The sequence below is a fragment of the Teleopsis dalmanni genome, chromosome 2, assembly GCF_002237135.1.
Source record: "Teleopsis dalmanni isolate 2A chromosome 2, ASM223713v2, whole genome shotgun sequence".
Taxonomy (NCBI): Eukaryota; Metazoa; Arthropoda; class Insecta; order Diptera; family Diopsidae; genus Teleopsis; species Teleopsis dalmanni.
Genome location: NC_051847.1, coordinates 117,692,643 through 117,709,665, shown reverse-complemented (window position 1 = coordinate 117,709,665; position 17,023 = coordinate 117,692,643). Strand labels below are relative to the sequence as shown.

Genomic DNA, 17,023 nt, shown 5'->3' with positions numbered 1-17,023 from the left:
ATTGTTGCTTTTAGTAATATATATAACAATATTTATTTAGTAATAATAAAATATAATTTTTTTTCCTGCAAACTAGTCATTGTCGTAAATTCTTAGTTTAAAGAAAATATGAATATCAAATAGGTAGGAATGAATATAAATAAGAAACTACTATAGTAAAAAACAGAGAGAAGTGTAATTGCTGTTTATATTATATTCTGTAAAATTTTACCTTGCTATTTCTATAAATTTAAGTTTTTTCTGACGTTTGAACTGATCAATCGACATTTTCAACTAGTAGTTGTTGCTAATGAATAGGGGTTTAAGATATTTTTACATTTTTAACCAAAACAAACTTAATGTACTTTTTTAGTAAGTTCGTAATGAAGTGAAGGATACATCTGAGATTCTGTAGAATATTATATATATATTCTCGATTATCTTTACAAGATGAATCAATGAAGTCGTTTCCATTCGTCTATTTTAACATAGAATAGTTGTTCAGTTTTTGAATTAATCTATCATATACAGTAATTGGTTGAAACTGCACCTATGATTGATAAATTATCCATACTAGAGTCATTTTTTCATCAATATTCATTTATTGCCTTCGAAATTACGCTCATTTGATGCAATAGAAATATATATACTAGCATTTCTTCTATTCTTTAAAACATACACAGTTTCTATACACAATTTTCGATTAGATTTTCAGCCTTATTCGAAACATTTACCTGCAAATTACAATTTTAGTTTCAGTGATAAAAATAAGTAAGAAAAAAATATATATCTGGGAACAATTCTGGTGAATTCAGTATTGATGGATTTATTGTGTTTTAGTTCTGCTATGAATTTGGATTTCTAGCTTCAAACGAGTCAAAACACCTACCTGGAATCTACAATTATAATTTTGGGAACAAAAGCAGTATATGGGATCAGAACTGATAAACAATTTGTTATGTTAAATTGACGAATTGTGTTTTCACAAATTCAGCCATATGTAAAATCGAATAATAGTATTTTATTGGTACCAAACAAAGAGTAATGTGATATATTCATATTTAAATAATATTAATTTACTTAAAAATTAAATTGAAACATTTTATTAAAATTTTAATATAGCTAACATATAAACTTCTGATTCATTAATATGTAAATTTATTATTGTTATAGCTCTTGTATTTAATAATATATATTGTCTCCAAATCAAGAATTCAAATATTTACACACTATGTAAGTGCCATACACTTAAAGACATGATTGGTGGTTGGTTGCAATGGTAGGCCGTTAGATAATTTTCATGTACTTCAATTAGCGATTTATCTGCCACATTCCTCGCATGAACCCCTAATATATAGAGGAGAGACTAAATTTATTCCGTCGAATTAAGATAATTTAATAGGTCTCTCGTCTTCACCGATGAACAATCAGATAAACTGTCAAGGTAGTAACTTCCTAGAAACCTATTTCTTCTGGACACCTAAGCCGGGCATTCACAGAGAAAATGTATTAAGGTTTCAAATAGACACTGAAAGACACAGTTTTCAAAATTATTATATTTAATATCTTATTGTTAATTTTTTTAAATTAATTTGGATTAATAACTTCTGCGTCCACTACTTAATTAGTTTTGTAACAACAGCAAAGCTTTTGATTTCGAACAAGGAGTTCGATTTTATTATATCGATATTAATATATTCAGTTGAGAATGAGGATTTTAAATTTTCTGCCACAGCGAAATTTCATGCTAATAAGCTCTATCCAATCGTAAAATGAATCCAGTTAGAGTTGTAACTATTAAGACATCCACCCATATTCAGTGTACTTAAAGCTGCAACCTTTTTGATAAATTTTATTGCTATTTCCATTGCTGTTTATATATTTTATTTTGATTATATATTTGATTTTAATGTATAGGCTATATAGACTATAGATTCAATCTCAAATACTATAGTTAATAAATTTCGATAGCTCTGCGTAAATGGTACAGCTAAACCAAAACTAAATTACTTTAGTTGGTATTTTAGTACAATAAAAAATGAGTACCTTTTTTTCTATTTGTGTGTATTATGTATGCATTCTACATATTAGTAAAAATTATTAAGGTTATCTGCACTATTGTGTGGCTGAAAGGCAGAAAGGGAAATATATTATATTCAATAATAAATTTTGTATTGGTCAAATTGAATCATTTGTATTATTGAATTGAAATATAAAATAATATAAAATAAAAAAAACTTTTTTGTAAATCATATTTTTACATATATTTTTAAAACTTTTTATTGTGAACATAGTGACTTTGTATTTTTTGGTGTTTTCGCTCAAGCCTATGGTTACTAGACCCTTCTAGTTTTTTTATTGCTTTATCAATACTACTGTGTGTATTATTGTGTAACCTACATTTTGTCATGGCATATCAAAGAGCGCAGATTTGATTTGAAGTGCTCAACTGTGTGTATAAATTAAAAGTTAACAAAACTTGAGATATTAAATATGAGTATTAGAAGGCAAGAATCGTTATGAAGTAAATAATTCCATACGTATAATGGCGACAACACCATTTCCGAGTGCTAAATAACTGACAAAAAACTTTCCGTTTTGTTTGTTTAAGTTGAATAGATTGTCTAGTTTATTTAATTGTTGATAATATTCTTACAATAGATAAGTAGATAAAGTAAACATTAACCACAAGAAAGCGTGTCCGTAGTGCTTTATAGGTTTCAACAGCAATTCAGAATGCATAATTAAAATATATTTCGTTTTAGTTTGTTGATAAATGCTTACAAAAAGTTTTAGTGTTCGTACTATTATAACTATAATATTGTAATTTATCCGTATTTTAATTTTGTATATATTTGTTTTGTATCATAATTAGTATTTTAACATTTAACTTATATTATATTATATTATATAAGTTATATGATAGATTATATATATCAGTGGTCGATGATAGGCCTATGACGTAGACCTGTTTTATTAATATAGTTTTAGGGCATGTTATCCTGTATTTTTAACCGGGAACCTACTATGTTTTTTTTAAAAAAAGGGTAATATTTTTACTTATATATTTATTTATTTTTTATTTATTTTTTATTTTTTTTTTATTTATTTTTTATTTATTTATTTCTAAAGATATTTTTTCGAACAGTAGTGAACTACAACAACAAAAATTTATTTTTTATATTATTTTAATTAATTGAATTTTTGGCTGACCATACAGCTGTTTCGAGTATTGCGAGTTTTATTTATTTATTTATTATTTATTTATTTATTATTTATTATTTATTTACTTATTTATTTATTCTTATTTTTTGTCTACACTGTAGACATCTGATAGAGGGCCTAAGACAGAGAGATAACACAGTAATATAAGCTTTGTGGTAAATACCGAACAGTCATAGAGTAGATGTGTCACATTTTTCTTCTTTTCTTACCTACAGTTATAACAACAGCCATTGAAAGGAGTTCCTCTGCGGTTAGTGTCATTATCTAATGATAATGAGAAGTGATCAAAATAAATCAGTTATTCTATTTTCATTGCATTCTTGGAATTGATAATAATTTTAAACGAATTGAAAGTTAGGAAAATATTGAAAATGAACTATTAAAGGTTTTAGAAAAAAGTAACGTTGTCTATGGGATTTATTGTACTGTTTTCAAAAGAACATATTTAGTTCAATTAAAAACATATGCTTATAAACCTATGATGATAAATATTTCTTCATATAGCCATACCAATACACATCTGCTCATGAACTTAATTTATCTTCATTAGTTTGGATTTTTATTTTAATTGCTAACTGGTTTAAAGATGTACATTTTTAAAGAAAATATTGCTTATTTAGATCCATTCTTAAATATGGATAAATCTTCAAATTCATGTGTAAAGAAAGCAATATTGTCTAAAAGTCATAAATGTGCATAACAATAGTTCAAATAGAAAAGAATTTCTTAAATTTATGGAATAAGAGAAGGAACATTTTCGCATTTGACTATAAGCTTATCACGGTAAAGACTAAAAGTACTCAATAATTGTAATATTAGAAAAAAAAGATCAATGTATGGTTGATAACTATGTGCAATCTAATTGCAGCTCATTTTATGAACTTGCGGTACAAAACTAACTTTCTCAATATTTAGTTGGGAATACAAAATTGTCTCACTCGGGCACAGCTATCAGAGCATCAGAAGTTAGTGAAAGATGAAAAGTTTATTATAAAGAACAAAAAATTGTTAAAAAGCTGTTTTGCATTGAACGGAATGGCCATTGATCCTTTTGGTAGAATTTTGGTCATATAGAATGAAGCTGTCTTCAAAATGAGAAGGTTACTCAAATGCATTCAGGCAGCTCATCTACATGTTATTAGATGGTACTTTATTTAAGTAATAGACTATTAAAGCACCCCGACCTAAAAGATCTATTGTGCACCTAAAGGCCCTACTAGGACAATTTTAGACTATTTATAAATCTTGTATTTGCTGTGGGCTTAATTTTACCTATTTGACTTGGAACCAATATCCCGCTTCCAAGGTAATCGAGTCTACGTCTTGCCACCGCTTGGCAGTTGCATAGAACATGTTCTGATGTTTCCTTCTCCTCATGACAGAGTCGACAGGAGTCACTTTCTACCACACCTATAATCTTCATGTGGTAATTAAGTCTACAGTGTCCTGTAAGAAGTTCAGTGTAGATTTTCATATCGTTTCTGCTAAGGCCAAGAATAGCATCAACTTTGATGTGATCAGGATCAATGAATATTTTTGACTGTCGCATGCCTTTTTGGGCTCTCCAGTGTTCAAGTAGATGTTGTTTCTCCCGTTCAAATAATAAGCTATATGTGAAGCTATTTGTTACCCCGCAGAAGGGCTCTGGATGATACTTAGTTATAATAATCATATATATTCAGTTAAGGTGAAAGCAATTATTTTCTATATAAATGGGTTGAAAGGTCTCTAAAATCACTCGTAGAACATTTACACATGATATATATTAAAAAAGCCTAATTTATTGATATATTGATACTATATGTTTCATAAAAATACTATTTTCAAAGCAATACTCCAATAACCGATCGTAAGGGAAAACTACCACAACAAAGTTTCTTTTTGAGAGCTCAGCACTCCCATTGTAATCCCATTGTTAAATTAATTATTTATTTAGTTCTATTTTTAGAGTTTGATGTATAGTAGCTGCATTGAATAAAAATCAGTATATCACAATTATAAATTCTAACCAAACATTGCAACAAGTAGTTGAAAGTGGCAAATATGATTTTTTATCACGTGTCGCTTATCGCGTTCTATTTTTAATTAAACATTCGACATCATTCAAAATGCTTACATATTAGATACAGCCACATAATATATTTGCAAATTGCATTTTAATAAACAATCTATCAAAATAGTATAGATAATTATTGTTAGTATCTTTACTGTTGTCTAGATATGACTACAATATAAATGTAAGGGAAAAAACAGTGTTGAGTGCATATATCGTTTGCCAATTTGCACACAATTATATTTAATAAAATTATTATTAAATATAAATAATAGTTACAAATTATCTTAAATTAATATTAAAAATATATGTATTGGGTATAACTCTAATTTATGTACATAATAATATTTAGTTTTAAACAAATTAATATTAAATATAAATAATAGTTACAAATTATCTTAAATTAATATTAAAAATATATGTATTGGCTAGAACTCTAATTTATGTACATAATAATATTTAGTTTTAAACAAATCATTATAAATAATAGCTTTTAACTAAATTAGTATAATTATTAATTTATGTTCTTTTAAATTTTATAGGTCATCTGGTAATTACGTTAAATGAGTATAATTTGGGTAAGTTTCGTTCATTAATTTTAAATTGATCAATTTTTTTTTGAATATTTTTAATTTATTGTAAAAAGTAATTAATGTAATTTCTTTTTCGTTTTGTTAAATTGTTTGCCTAATAATAATTAATTTTTTTAATAATAATGTATTAAAATATTATGAATGTTGTAATTATATAATACATGAATAAGATTTACTAATGTTCTGGGATGTAACATATGGAGTGGTTATACAAATAAACAAATTTTTGTTACTTACGAGTTATTGTTATTCTTTTTTTTTTTGGTAATTTGAAATATTTTTGCCTGTAAAATAAAACACATAGTAACCTCGTTACACAAGTGTACCGTAAAATGAGATTAGAGACTAACTATGAGATCTATAGTTGCCAGTTGATGCAATACTTGTAATATTTTATTAATTTGAAATCGAAATCTATCTAAGGTCTGTAAACGTATTTCCTATATTTATAATAATGAAAACCTTTCAACTTCCAATACCAGTGTTAACTGTTTTATCATAATTGTATAAAATCGCTTTTTATTAACTCTAAAACTTGTTTTTATATAAGGATCTTCTAAAGGTGCATCCACACCAAAGCGTACCCTTGCGAACGAACGAACATTTGGAGATAATCGTACCGGCAAAAGTTCGTTCGTTTGCAACCGTTCGCTTTGGTGTGGATGTACCTTAACGCGAACGACTGGTCCGCACTAAGTTTTCTAACCGTTCTTCAAAAGAAAGGTTTGTTAAAATGTTATTTTATATGTGACTCCCTCACCTATTTACCATATCATTAATTTTTACTCTACTTTTTACAGTAGAAGTCAGTATCATTTGAAAATTGCTATTCTGTTCTTTCAGCATGGATGACAATTTTTCCATTGAAACATTTTATAATATTTAGTAGGTATTCAGTGTACGCAGATGGAAGCTACGCATTTAATAGTAGTAACTAAGTTTATTTTAAATTCTGAATAAATTAGCGGTGGTGCCAGTTTTCATGACATCATTTAACTAACCCTAACAATTTTTGATATATTTTAAAATTTATTAAATAAAATTGTACTTACCACTAATCATTGAATTACTTTTGATTATATTGACTACAATATCTAATGTTCCTAGTAAAAGATATACATGTGTACAAATAACTATAGAATAATTAGTCTTTAAATTTAGCTCACTTTAATTTTAATCAGGCTTAAACTCCGTATATTAACTGTACATGATAGTATTATTTATGAGAGTCGTGGGCACCAGTATCCCTTGCCTTCTTTTAGGCATTTTAACATGCGTATGCTGAAACACAAATATCTTAAATTTTTCGATTTAAATATTAAATTTAAATATTAAATATTAAATTCAAATATTAAATATTAAATTTAAATATAAAATACAGTAATCGACCAATATAACACAAACGTTTTAACAAATGTCCAATTTCATGATAAAATGATAAAATTCGGTAATTGATTATTATATTTAAGGGAGAGCAAAAACAAAAAAAAATAAACATAGACAATTAACATTCTTTTTTTTAATTATATTGAAATAGTAAGAATTGAAAGTTATATTTCTTTTTTTAATATATTCAATTGATTTTACGAATTTTTCGATTATCGAATGGGAAATGCAAGAAGCTTGTTGTTAAATTAGTCGAATACTGTACATATTAAATTTATTTGAATATCTCCTACTTTTTGGTTACTATAATTTCAAGTAAGTGTTAGTTTTTCTTATCAAATGGTACGTACTTTTTTTTAAGCCATATGTGTAGATGATGACAATTTCTTGTTTTTGCTATTATATGTATTGAGCTCAAAATTTGTAGTGAAACCAAGCCTAAATCTTGAACAATGAACAGTCCGTACGGAAATCAAGTATAGCAAATCGGAATATATTGACTATCAAAGCACATATTGGTTTTTAGAAGGCATTTCTAATCCATTTTAGCAAGTACCGAATGAGTAAAGTGAAGTACTATTGTCTGTGCCACTACGACAACGACAATAAAGAATTCCAGTAAATCAGTTGATTTATTTAGAAGTTAAATATACAATCTATTTGTGAAAATGTTGAAGGATTTTCATTATTCCCCATTGACATGTATTTTTCCAAATTTTTTATAATTGACTTGAATTGCTAAAAATGCACAGATTTTTTATTTAATATTTTTATTATTGTTTACCAAAGCACAAGCAAATAATTAACAATAATTGAACTGAAAAACAATAACGACAACAAAAAGTATTGTAATTGAGTTTAATTTATTAACACCCACGCCAAGCATGAGAAGGCACAGTCATAATCTGTGGTTTGTTGAAAGACAGGAAAGACGGTCTAGGTCTCGGTCTCAACTTATAGTGTGGTAATTTTGTTTTGTTTTTCATTTTCATTGCTATTTTGTTATTCAATTTATAAATTAAATGTTCACAAATCCAAATACATGTGTATGATTAAGTGAACATGAGACGCAAGGCGGGTGAATCTGTGGTTTCGATTCAACTATGTAATTCATATACTTGTACAGTAAAGTATCTACAATTATTTTATTACTGTATTTAATTTTTTTCTTTTGTTCATAACTCTTACTTATGAATGGCTTTTAAACTTGACCTTTATTTTGATTTCGATTTAAATACGAAATATATGTTTGGTTACAGTGTTGTAAATTGATGCTTTTAAGATCAAAAAATCAGTTTAAATTTAAATAATTTTTCGTTTAAGTAACTCGAAGTTACCTTAAAACGTTAAAAAGCAATTAAACTGTATATATTTATGCAAATTTATTTATAAGTCTTCTAATTTAAAATTTTTACTTTCTAGATTTTTCTTGTATTACTTTTTAAACAAATACTTTACTTCTGATATACGTTTCTATTTGTATCTCACATATAGACATATACTCATTTTATAGACTTTTAAATTTAAAAATGCATTCCCATGCGGTTGGGAAAAACGTATTTTTGCTGATAAACCACAACCTCCCGCGCTGCAATATTTCCTGCAATATTCAAATTTATTCTTTGTATAATGTTTATTATCGCTGAAAATAAAACGTGCCTAGGAGGTCATTTGTAATACACAGAATAATATGAGTACATGCAGATTGCATACGTAACGATTTTTTTTAAGTGCAATTACACAATTTTTAGTTCTATACGTTAAATAATCATCACCATTAAAGCTTAAAGTATAAAATAATTCACTGGAAAATTTAGTTTTCTTATTTAAATTTAATTATTTATTTAATTTATTTACTTAATTTGTTTATTTAATTTATTTATTTACTTAATTTATTTATTTACATAATTAATTAATGTTTATTTAATTTATTTAATTAATTTATTATTTAAGCCATAATAAAAAATATGAGATAAGATTGTAAACTATAATTATCAAAGAATAATTAAAACATTTTTTTTCGTATTCGATTGATACATCAAAATAATCAAAATTACTTATATATTAATTATGTCATCAGAATAGATCCAACAAAAATATTTTTATAAAAGTCTAGATCTTTTTGGTACAGATGTTTATAATAAAAAGGAAGAAAATACTATACAATGAAATTATAAAATATGTATATTAGAGTGCCCGCAAAATATATGGGGGTAAAAAATTTGGATATGTATGGGAAATTCTCCGATATTATTCAAATACCTAGAAATATGACTACATTTGCATGATATTATAAAATAATCAGATAAAGTTAACTCTCTTCAAGTCTTAAACTATAATAAACTAAAATTTCTTTCTTAGTTAATATTTTTGTATTGGGCTATTCTGGTCTTTTTTTGTTTTGAGTATAAATAAATATAAAAATTCTACAATTATTATAATTTATTCAAGGGTTCTCTGAATTTCGCCAAGATCTTCAGGGGTGTCTGATATTTTATTATATTTAATATTTAAAATGCAAATTATCACATTGAGGCACTTTTGTTATATTAAAATAAACTTAAAAGAAAAAGAACAGACTAGCTTTATATAAAATATTAACTAAACAATATAACTAGCTGCTTAATTACCCTAAATGTTAAAATGTTTAGTCCCAAAGTCAACTTAAGTGGTCCTTTATTACCAAAATCAGAAATTACTTTAGAGAATCATATTTTCTATTAATTCGATATTAAATTTTTTAAGAAATAATTAACAATTTGTCAATTTATTTTTTACAATAGATGACAGTCATATATTACATTTTCTACATTGAATTTGTCAATGCAATTATTTTAGACTTATAGATCATTATTATCACAACTTGCTAAATAATATCATATACTGTCAACAATTATTTAGTTCACACCGGTTTATCTTATTGATATGGTATTGTAAAATAAGACCGGGTCTTTTGACAAGTAATTCAGCACAAATTTTACAAGTGTTTAGTGGGAACTGGTTGAAATTTTTGATAAACATTAAACTATCTAAAAAGTACCCGCTGTATATATGACACAATGACAGGAATAATATAAAAAATTGCATAAACTATTTCGTAATTAGTTGGAACGTAAATAATTTAGTTATGCTACAACTGAAACTATCTACAATAATATTGTTTATTACAACTTAAATGCATGACTGTATGAATTTGTTTGCATTTAGCCGAATGAGATATTATTTAATTACTTATAATTTTCTAAGTAACATTATCAGTACTCTCAAGAAATATGCCCAATTATTTAAGAAAATTATTATTGTGGGTATTATATAGTACATATGAATAGTTGGTGATTCATAATTTTTATGAGTAAACCTCATATTTCTCAATACGATGAGGATTGTTCAGTGAAATAACAATAATGACTGTAATAATAATTATATAATTCATAAAGATGTGAATTTCATTATGTGGATGTTACTGCTATGACGCATCTATCTACAGTTTCATTGTTTCAATAAACACACTCTTGTGTTCGTATAAAATCTTGAATAAATAAATGCATAATTTATAAAGCAAAGCAAACGCTTATAGATCAAAAAGTGTCTCGAGAAAAGTAATTCCAAGATAATAAAAATTTAGTTAACAAGCAGATGAAAAAATGTACACTGTCTGACTGATTTGACTGTTTGTTAACGAAACGCAGTCGAATCATTGTGATACCTTTTTCATTTTTATCAATTAAATTTTCAATATCTGAGCAGTGAAGCATCTTCGTATATATACACGGTATATCTGTGGTTTTGTGTTAGTTTTACATACGGAATTACGAATGACATGATTGAGTTCTATGTGGTCGTATAACTACGAATGCCATGACTTTTGTTGGCTATAATGGCGACAGCAAGCTACGTTCTCTTTACTTCCATGAATTTTAAATTTAATTTAATATGTTTTTTTAATAGAATTTTCTATTTTATGTATATTTCTGTTGTTTGGATAAATAAACGTGTGACGTATGCTAGTATGTAAATCAGATATATGTAAGTCTGACATCTTGTATATATGAGCCATATTTATTAAATCTTTTTTATTACAGGTTCTACTGCATTCTTAAAAGGTAGATAAATTAATAAATACTTTGAAAATCGAAACTATTGTTGTTAGTGAAAAATTGTGTGGTATTAGCTGAAATATTAATTCTTAAACACAAGTTATTTTTGAGTCATGGAAACCATATGAAAATAATAATCATGTTATTGTTAGCCGTTGCATTATAGTTTTTTATTATTGAAAATTTTATGCTTAATTTATGATGGCTTTTGTCTTCTGGTTTTACAGCTGCACGAAGTAATTGGTTAGGAGATTATGCAAATCGAATTTTATATCTCATTTAGGTTTATCTGTGTTATAGCTTTATATCTTAATATATTATTAAATTATTATTTAGTATATTAATGATTATACTTGCATTCCAGAAATTCTTAACAGTAATTAAATTTATTGATTTGTATAAATTAAAACCTGAAGGTCTGGTTTTTGAAATTAAAACAAAACTGGAAATATTATACTATAAGTCGGGTAAATTTAGAGGAAAAACTTTTCTAGTATGTTAAGAAACAATGCAAACAACACAAATGCATAAGAGTTATGTGTAGAAATTTTTTATGCTATATTTATTATTTATTTATTTATTTTAATAAGTACAAAATTAAGGTTAAATATGATTCGAAACTTTATATTAATTTTTATAGAAAAAATTCTAGAAAAAAATGTGGCTTTAACTTCAACAAAATTTAGTGATATCAGACAGTCTTTTTTTTTCTTTAAATCTTAAAATAAATACGAATAAAGTTCACACATATGCGAATATCATTTTTCTGTATTTCACTATAGTTATATAAATAAGGTATCTGCAATTTTTTTTAATCGTGTGTTTAAAACTTAATGATCGAATTTCCTTGATTTTAATTTTGGTATCACTATGTTTTGGATTTTTTCAATAGTTCTTTGCTGTTTTATGAAACCCCAAACATTTTCAACGACATTAAGATCAGGACTCTGTGAAGGCCATAGAAAAACAGCATAAATTAACTCTTTTAAAAATTTGTTAAGTCTACATCATTTATGACATGGTACATTGTCATGTTGTAGAACCCAGTTATTGATTGGAAAGAGTGTTTTTTCTAACGTTAAGGCATGGTTATTTAAAATACCAACATAACTAGACTGATTTAAGTTGCCATTTGTCGGTACCAGCTCTTCAAATCCATAGCATGATAGACATCCCCAAAACATAACCGTACCACCTTCAATTCTATTAAGTGGTTGCACTGCTTTATTCTTTTGGCGTTGTCGTAAATGCATGAAGTGCTTACCAAACGAACACTAGAATTGAAATGCAGACTCATTTGTCCATACCACATTGTATTAAAACTACAGTGTTGTGCATAACAAAAGCAACCAAAATTTGCCCATCAAATAAATAAGTTTTTTGTCTACTTTTTACTTTTCATTCAAAAATCTAAATACACAGTTTTATTTGTTATTGTATTAGCTATTATAAAAAAACAACAAAATCTACAATTCTTCATAACGGGTTAATTAATTCACACAAATAATAAAATATTGCGAAATGCGGCTGTGCAGAACAATAGCAACTTTATTTATTATATTAAATTTTTGTATTATTTTTCTAAATTTTGTATAAAGCCCTTTGCTTTTTATTACTTGGGCACTTCTACGTGTCATATGTGATATTAAATTGTTAATAAAACTATTTGGAATTTTACACCATTCATCTTTCATGACCTCAAACATTTGGAAACTTTTCGACCCCCAAAGCGACGTTTGAGAATACCAAAATGTTCTCAATTGAATTGAAATCAGGTGTTTGGGCTGACTAATCTAAAATTGGAATTCCATTTTTCAAAATCCATTCTCTTATCAGCTTTAAGGTGTGTTTTGGGTCGTTATCGTACTGATATACCCGTCGGAGTGACATTTTTCATCCGCCATGGGGTACCATATGGCTCTCTAAAATTTTTTTGTACACATGTTGGGCTATTATTTGATGAATTTCATGAAAAGATCTTAGTCTAAATCCTGAAAAGAACGCTCAAATTATTACTGACCCACGCCCATGCTTCACAGTCGCCTGGCAGTTACGCGGATACAAACGTTTTTCTTTTTCGCGACGTACTGTGCACATCCCATCAGAATTAAAGCTGTTAAATTTTGATTTATTGCTGAAAAAAATTATTTTCCATTTAGTAAGAGTCCAATTTAAGTGATTCCACGCGAAATTTGATCTAAATGAAGTATATTAATATTAATTAAAAAGCAAAACAAAAATCTACCTCTTTTGCTAATGCTTTTTAGTCAACATTGGTTTTTTGACTGGTCTGTAACTTTTGAAACCGGCTTCGAGAGTAAGCCTGCGTACAGTACTACAGTCAACACCTTGTTTAAGCTCGGCTACGACCTTTTTCAACGACACGAATGGTTGTTTTTTTTGTAATTCTTATGATGTTTCGATCAATTCTACAAGTAATCTTAAGAGAGGCTTCACCCAAATAAACAGTTTTAACGGTATTTTGTCAAATTATATTTTTTTATAAGCTGCGAAACAATAAACTAATTAATTTTAAATATTTTGGCTATTTCATTTGAGCACTGCCATTAAATATTTTTCAATTCTTGCTTCTTTAAACTTCAAAGTATACGTGTCACGAGCCATGATAAAAACGTACTTCCATTACCTGATTTAATATTTAACTATTCTGTGTTTATGTTCTAATTTGCTTAAAAACATAAATCACAGCATAAAAATGCAAAAAATCAAAAAAATATCTTGCTAAAATGCACTTTGGTCATAGATCTATCATTGATCTTGTCTCAGTTGCTATTGTTTTGCACAGCCGCATTTCGCAATATTTTATTATTTGTGTGAATTAATTAACCCGTTATGAAGAATTGTAGATTTTGTTGTTTTTTTATAATAGCTAATACAATAACAAATAAAACTGTGTATTTAGATTTTTGAATGAAAAGTAAAAAGTAGACAAAAAACTTATTTATTTGATGGGCAAATTTTGGTTGCTTTTGTTATGCACAACACTGTATATAGGTTTCTTAAAATACTTTCAAGCAAATGAGAGACGATTTGATAGTGTCGTTGGAGTAATGTTGACTAATTTGTGCATCACATAGGTTTGATATCAACATCTTTCAACCTGCGATGTAGTGTAGTATCACTAATAATCTTGCCAATCAACTTTTCCGATGATATTGCAATTTTGACAGGACTTATTGTAGGATTTTCCACGACTGCTCCTAATAATCTTCTGCAGTTCTCTTCAAATTGTTCAAATTTTCGCATCTTAAAATCTTGATTAAATACAAAAGCATACTTTTTCATCGACTAAATAAACGGAGTTTCTGAGATCTATTATGCAAGGTAGACTGTTATAATAACAGGTTATTTCTAGCCAAAATATTAGTCACAAGTGTCGATCGATAAGAACACTTTTTAGTCGTTATTTAATTTGTGCATAACAAATAGTAAGCAGTGGGTAGTTCAAGTATTTGATCATACCATTACAACTTGATAGTTTTGATATCCATACATATCCATATATATATGTAAATCTTTAATGAATACACACAGAGTTTTAATAGAAGTTGCGGTAACTATAGAATTTGATTGGCAAATATGTTGCACATCTTTTTTATCTTCACAAGTGTTTTTAAACTCTGAACTTTTACTAAAGGATAAAAAATCGCTATAATCAACTTGGTACTGCAAATAATATATTCCGGTAAAATATTTTTACCAAGTCTAACACAAAACTTAATATTGTCGACAAATTACTTAGTTTCTATTCATCCAAATGTCATTAAATTTTGACAGTATATCAATAAAAAATCTACCTTACAGAGGAATATAATTGTTAAAAGGATTCCTCACTACAAATTCCTACCAAAACACCTTTATCCATATGTACTCGTGTGTAATGCGATGTTAATGAGACAAACTACGTATTTCCTTACTTAAATGAATTGGTTTTTTCATACTTATTTTACACTATTTAATAATAATAATATAATAATAATACTTTTCTTCCTTCTAGCATTATATTAATTATGTTTTCTATGAAATTAATTTAATTATTAATTTATTAAATTTATTATTGCAATAAAATAAACGAACGTCATATAAACTAATAGTTTGAAGCACTTCCTGCCCTGTAGAGCCAGTCCATATTACGGCACACCATATCAAGCATGATTAATTTGCATAAAAATCTAAACTCTATGGTCAGAGGCGGGTTCGAAGGAACAACAATTGCGCGCACACCTGATAATTTTTTCAATTACATATTCCTTCTGATAGTTGTCTGGTAATTTATTTATTTTTTATTTTATTAACAAAACATTTTTTATAAATGAGTGTGTATCGTGCTGTGTATAATGAAAAAAAGTGCAGCAATCAGAACTACAACAGCATTGCGTACCGATAAGAACGGATGCACTTAAACGGAAATGAAGTTGAAATTATAATAAATGAGTAAGTAGAAGTGAAAGACTGTGCTGTGAATTACAGGTAGCAATTTATACTAGCAAACCAAATACAATGCAACACTTAATTATATGTGTTGAGTGCTTCAACTGCTAGAACATTTATTGATGCGGGTCTAAAGTTAGGTACAAAGCCTTGACGTTGTTAAAATCAGTAAATCAGTAAAAAATAAATTAGACAAATACCAAAAAATTAAAATAGCTCAAAATGCTTAAAAAAAATGTTTTGAAGCGGAAATGTGGGCAAATAAACTTTAATCTATAAACATTCAAATTTAGGCCCACAAATGTGTAGCTTGAAAGAGCTAATTATTATTCATAACCTGCTACTGAAATATGGTCAAACAAACTTAATTAGGCCATAAGTGTAGCAGTTGTTTTCATCTACACGCTTCGTTATCGTTATCGTTCTTGTACTTGTAGTTTTTTATGCATTAATTCAGACTGGTTTGGGTAGCTACTATGGTATTTTAGGTTTAGAAGTTACAAGCGAAAGTCTACGGTTCTGTTTTTGTAATTATACTCGTAAGTAAAGCAATAAAAGACTTAAGCAGAAGCAGAACCCTTTAGCAGAAATAAAACATATAAGCAGTAAAATTTTTTGTTTTCTTTTAGATAGTTATGATAATAAAGTGCCATTTAGAATAAATGTTTCAACTAAGTAATAAATAAATATATTTTGCCTTTCACATTCATTATAAACGACCTTTAATATACTGCACATTACTACATTCATATGATTTTGCAATTAATTTAATTAATTTATTTAGTGTAATGCAGAAATGTAAACAATTTAATTGTGTATACAGTAAACATTTTAATTAAAATATATTAAAATGTACTCTTGTTTTATATTATAATTCACAGATTTGTTGCAAGAGAATAAATGACCTCTATACTCAGCTTTCTATTAAAACTTATAATTTACTAAAAGTTACTCAAAACAAATAACTTTCAATTCATTTATAATATTTTACAGTAGTTTATATTAAATTAACAAAAAAAATAATACGGACTTTGTAAGGGATGTAGAATGTTAGAAAAAATATTTTATTTAAAATTATGTATAGGGCATATGGCTAGAAATCTATTTCGAATAGAAAACAGTGTTATAGAACTGACCAATTGCAGCATATTGACTAACATATATTAGTTTAAATATACGCATATGATTTTCAAATCGAACCAATGATCTTTGAAAATATTTAATTTATCTTCTGCTAC

At 27.0% G+C, this 17,023-nt stretch overlaps 1 protein-coding gene across 1 annotated transcript in view; it reads left to right on the top strand.

Moving 5' to 3' along the window:
* Positions 1-5,799: 5,799 nt before the first annotated feature.
* The window catches only part of LOC119675545, a gene marked incomplete at its 5' end in the record, with an annotated part of 61,055 nt that continues 49,831 nt past the window's right edge, over positions 5,800-17,023 (top strand). The window contains 1 exon segment of the mRNA XM_038086752.1: positions 5,800-5,835.